This window comes from Paramisgurnus dabryanus, chromosome 1 (assembly GCF_030506205.2).
Source record: "Paramisgurnus dabryanus chromosome 1, PD_genome_1.1, whole genome shotgun sequence".
Classification (NCBI taxonomy): domain Eukaryota; kingdom Metazoa; phylum Chordata; class Actinopteri; order Cypriniformes; family Cobitidae; genus Paramisgurnus; species Paramisgurnus dabryanus.
In genome coordinates, this window is record NC_133337.1 from 68251853 (window position 1) to 68257852 (window position 6000).

Consider the following 6000-nt stretch of genomic DNA (forward strand, 5'->3'; position numbering starts at 1 on the left):
TGAAGAAAGTACAAGAACGATAAGATTCCACAAACATTTAATTTCACTCCATATCATACGTTAGATTTAAGTTATCATGAAGATTAAATCCAGCAGTATTATTTGCCCTTGCAGAGTGATACGTTAGTAAAAATTCAGTACTGTTCCATCTTACAAAAATTACATTATACCACATATTATACTCCAAACCCAAGCAAAGTTTAAAGTTTGAGGGCTTGACAAAGTACGATATCATCACATAAACAGACTCAAAACACGACAAAGTACGATATCATCACATAAACAGACTCAAAACACCAAGTGAGACCCCAAAGTGAATGGGAAAAAAAACATAGGCTATGCTTGAGTGCTCCAAAGCGTCTGCTGTTGTTAAGTAACCTAAGCATTGCTTGATGATGTGACAAGCAACTAGGGCTGTCACTTTTTATTCGATATTCGAATACGCATTCGACTATCGATATTAGAATATACATTCGATATTCGAATATGCATTCGAATATGACGTGAAATAAATAAATAAACCATCCGGTTTTGAAAATGCCATGGGTAGCGCATTTTTTACAGTAACACCTCGTAATTGGAAGGAGGCTGAGAATGAGACCGACGACCACAACTGTGCGCAAGAGAGGGAATCAAATTGGACCAACATGAACCTCATGTGCATGTCAAGAAAGAATTTTAGTTTGTATATAAAATTATATATTACTGTTTATAGTGTTAAATATTATAGCAGAATAAAAAGCTTGTGTTAATACGTTTGCATTATGAAATTGGCATGTATGAAGATAATTTAATAATTTTTACAACGCAATGTAATGTTAATGTTCTTGTGAATGATGGCTCACAAAAGCGCGGGATAGGCTATGTTGTCAATGAGATTCTTTCTCACAAACACGCTCAAGTGCGGGATATGTGTGCTTGTCAATGACATGCATTAAATCCGCGAAATTCTGCTGAGTTTTCCGCCGAAAAGGCGCGGATTCCGTTTGGGCATGGCTATATTTTTTCATATAAGTTGTTATTCATAAGTTGATAACCTGCTGTTTCAAACATTAAATAAGAATGTAATCCGGACAGTCCTGTTCATGACTGTCACTGTTAATAAATTTGTGATTGAATCTGCATTACAGTGTGTTTTTTTATGCACGTGGGGAGCACCTATATATTCTAATATATTCGGATACATTGCATGATATTAAGAGATGGGTCTCTAGTTTCATAACTTTTTAGATTCTAGAGTACCAAGTTATTCAAGTTATTCTACCTGGATTAAATGAACCAGACATGTATGCTCCTCACATTCACATTTTATTGTGATTTTAGTCTTATCCAAATATGCTATCTATCACAGTAATCCAAGAATTAATCATATAGAGAATATATGCATACAATAGTCATATGTTATGTTACATGTGATGCCAGAAAACAACAATGTGTACGTGACTACAGGAAGGTGACGGCGGTGTATATTAACAACTACCCCTTCTATTTTCTTGTCAGTTTTACTGAGATTTCTAATCCTGTGCAAACGAGCCAGCAATATTACTGACGTCCTGTGTTAAAGTTGCATTACATAGCATCTAACCCTAATCCCATCCGAATAGGGCTTTTACACAGACGGGTCACAGTTCCCATGAAAAATTGGTAATGTGAACCTTGTATCTATGCGCAGCTTTCACTTCCCCTGCTGGGCACAACACAAAAATAATAATACAAAATATATGGTGAGTTTTGTTTTGTGTTTCCCATCCTTTTGTATGTGTACATTGGTGATGATGATGTAAGATGAACATAATGGGGTATTATGGAATCGATTGAGTGTGAAAACAGATCAATGCTGCAAGGGGCGCCGGGCAAAAACGCACTCAAGTTTGAACCACAGCAAATGTACCTATTGCACTACTGGGAATGGAACCTATGTCTTTGGCGTTCCGTGCATTGCTTTACAAGTATTATATGCAGAGATGCACAGATCGACCAGCCAGAGACTGGAATTGGCAGATTTTATGCATGATTGGCCGGACAGGTAACCAGCCGGTCAGTCTCACAACATTCCGAGCCGGTCTTTTGTTGTCAGTGGTCCATCAATAACGTCACAGCCACACGCACACTCACAGTTTGTAAGCAGCATCCGACCCATCCAACAGCAGCATTAATTTAATTCCGTACAAAAACGTGATCTGTTTGACATAAAGGCCGCGACTCACCTCCAAACAAAACACAGTTGTTGAGTGCTACGAGTCAACCTCCTCTGACTTCGCTAGATACAGCCAGTTAAAAGACAGAATGGCAGATGCAGGAGACACCATGCTAAAAATGGCATAGCAACCTGTTCTTAAAAAAAAAGTAAACCTGTTCTTAAAAAAAAGTAAAAATCCAAAATCAAATCGTGGCCTTAGAACCGAAAATGTAACCAAATCGAGGATTTGGAGAATCATGACACCTCTATAACTTGATGACACTTTCTCATGTGTCTCGTAGTAAATTCTTAATCGCTAAAGCAGTGATGCGTGACCAAGTAATCAGTGTAGCTCGCAGTGCCCTCTGCTGGTGAAAATAACAATCAGATGATTGCTCCAGTCTGGTACTCTGCAGGATAAATGTTGACCGGGCTTTTTCAGTATATTTGCTGGTTGTTTAGGATGTCCTGTAAAACGGTACATTTCCGGAAACAGAACACCAAAAACGGGAAGCAAATGGTCACCTTAGCATATGTGAACAATGGCAATGCACATCGGATCCTCACCTATCTGACCTGAACGAGGTGGAATGCGAACTGAACCAAGATGAAATTGCAACACAGTTTCGGAACAAAGCAATCGATCTACAGGTCGGAAAACACCCAAGCACTTTATTTTGAGATCTGTTCAAATGAAAGAAGATCCTGTAATTTAATGCAGTTTGGGTGAAAGTGCAATGTTTAATAATTTCTTTTATGATAAAAATTAAGTTTTAACTAAAGGAATAGTTCACCCAAAAATGAAAATTCTGTTCATTATATTCTCACTCTCATGTTGTTACATGAAAGAATACAAATACTAAGAAAGATATTTTGAAGAATGTTTGTATCCAAACTGATCATGGGCCCCATTTCCTTCTATAGTAAAAAAAAAGAATACTATGGAAGTGAATGGGGCTCATGAACGGATTGGTTACAAACCAGGCCTCGCAAAATCGCTTGCCCGACGTCCTGGGGCAATTGTGCCTCACAGTCGGGGCTACCAAAATGCATCTCTACCCTGCCCATCAGGCTATCTTGACTTATAGGTAGAAAAAAATTATTTAATTGCTTTTGCATTCTCTCACAGATTTGGTTGGGTAATTATGGTCTATGTAATCCAGGCATTCGTGTTTGAAGCCACGCTCGCGTTAACTTTCACTTTCTACAGAAAGTACAGAAAGCAAGCAGTATGGAGTAATCCTGTCAGTCATTCATTACTATCCTCATGTAAAAATGAAATCTGCAGATTTAAAGTGATTGAAGTTTTAAAGTGATATAGATTGCATTTGCAGTTAAGATAATTGCTAAAAATGCTACAGTATGTGACTCCATGCAGAAACAAAAGTAGCCCCTATATTTCAGATCAGGAAAAATTATCCAATCTTTCACTGGAAAAACATTGTATGATCCAATCTGTGAGTTTTGTGACCCATTGAACCACTATTAAATGGTGCATATATCCAGTGTGAGATGAGCAGGAACGGTTGGCTTGAATGAAAATCCAGACTTCAGTTAATATTTCAGAATCTGAAGTTTATAGACATTTCAGTTAAGTTAGAAGCAAATATTTGTATTGATGATTGTAATTTGATTATTTTATATGTGTTATTTGTGATTTGATAGATGTTTTGTCTCAATACTTTACACTAAAAGTAATGTATTTGTTTTTTTTGGGTCTACTGGCATTTATTTCGATTTACCAAAAACTAAACCAAAGGCCTACCAGGGATTTTCGAGCCCTGCAAACATTCCTCAAATATATATTCCTTTGTGTTCATCAAAAAAAAAAAAAAACATTTATACATGTTTGTAACAACATGAGAGTGAGTAAATGATGAGAGAGTTGTCATTTTGGGGCAAACTATCCCTTTAAAGAAAATTTGATTTTTGTTTATAGCCTTTAAGCTGTCAATTAGTTCTTAGAAAGAAAATCAGAATCTGCAAAAATCACTATCGGCAGGTCACACACCTACAGAAAAATCATAAATCGGTCAAGAAAATTGCAATTGGTGCATCTCCAATTACATGATTTTAAAACACAGACATTATTCCATTATAACATAATAAATGATAATAAAAACATCACATTACAAGAGTAATACATACAAAAACGTATTCAAAATATAACTGATACATTAAACTAAAAAATGTATTTGATCTCGCATTTAGTCATTTCAAATAAAGTCTGTTTTTGAAAGATAAGAATGTTAAAGATAAACAAAACTACATGGTAACACCTGTGTGAAAGCCAAATATAAAGAATCTCTTCTAATGGCACATCAATAGATGAATGGATCAGGACATTGTAATTGCCTAATTTCCGTTCCTATTCAGACACTTTAGCAAACACTGCATTCTTTTATATGACTGCGAATGAAAACCGTCAATCATCTCCTAAAATAATATTGAGAGAGAACCGCACCCCAACAAATGCCAGCAACTGTCATACCCCTCTGACAGCCCTGAACGGTATGATCTGAATTCAACATCTCACACCACCATCCATATCCAATGACTTCAATTTCTCTGATCTTATTTCCCACACCTCCATTGAACACATTAGCGTTAGAAACATTTAAACTTGTTATAAAGCCAACCAAAAACAATATACATGCTCAAAGAACTATGGGAATGAACACACAGCTTCTATATCTTAACATCATAAACGGTCTCTTTTCACAATACCTTTGGACCTTACAGGTATCATGCTGTCAAGGTGGGCTGCTCACTAGATTTGAGACACAGCCAATGTCAGTTATCAGATTTATAACAAAAAGTACTAAGTTAAACCATCACAATGCATTTTGTCCAATAGAAACAGTACAGTACTTATTATTGTACTACTTTAACTACATAGTAAGATCCAGCGCCGTGGCATTTATGAACATACTATGGATATTATATGATAGCAGCAATATACCATGGTAAAACCACGTTATGAGCCCATGCACCACAGCAATATTAAGGGTAAGTTAATATAAAATACGGTACACAAGCCTGTAGAAACTTAACAACGCGTTAAAAGAGACTTTTATTGTTTAGCTAACCAGCTAATCGGTGTTATTTAATGTATTGAACAACCACGATAAACCAGCATTACCCTCCCCCAAAGGCCACCTTCAAAACATCGGCGCTAACTGTAAATATGTACATACCCTCTTCAAAAGACAGACGGGTTTAGAAGTAGATTAATAAACGCACGGCAGTATGTTGCATTCGCCTTGTTTTCCAAATGAAAATACAAGCACTGCGCTCCCTCCGCTTCCGTCCACTGGCAGGCCTCGAGCTGCGGACACTTGCGTACTACGTCACGAAATCCTTGCGTGGCGGTGACGTGGACGTTTTCTGCTGTTTACGCAACGTCATCAAGGTCTGACTTACGGTGACGTTGTGTTGCTTGGTGTAAAGTTGTCGTTTGCTGCTATTTTGCAAATTCGATATGACTGAATGGATATTATTTCGAATTAAATAAAGAATTTATGCTTATTAAGTAAATGAGATGAAACAGTATGACAGAGTAATCATTTATTTCCGCTTTTTTATTTTGTAATGTTTGGGTTTTACGTTTGCCTTGTTAAAATAAAATAAAATAAAATAAAATAAAATAAAATAAAATAAAATAAAATAAAATAAAATAAAATAAAATAAAATTAAATTAAATTAAATTAAATTAAATTAAATTAAATTAAATTAAATTAAATTAAATTAAATAATACATAACTGCAATATATTGTATATTCTCGAAAAAATAATTGTGTTTAAAAAGCACTTATACAGTT

General features: G+C 35.8%; 1 protein-coding gene across 3 annotated transcripts in view; it reads right to left on the bottom strand.

The window, feature by feature from the left end:
* The window catches only part of mapk8b (mitogen-activated protein kinase 8b), a 28264-nt gene extending 22730 nt beyond the window's left edge, over nucleotides 1–5534 (bottom strand). For all 3 annotated transcript variants that reach the window (XM_065253469.1, XM_065253471.1, XM_065253470.1), the window contains exon 1: nucleotides 5377–5534. The gene's annotated coding sequence lies outside the window, so the exon portion shown is untranslated. The remainder of the gene's footprint in view (nucleotides 1–5376) is intronic.
* Nucleotides 5535–6000: the final 466 nt, after the last annotated feature.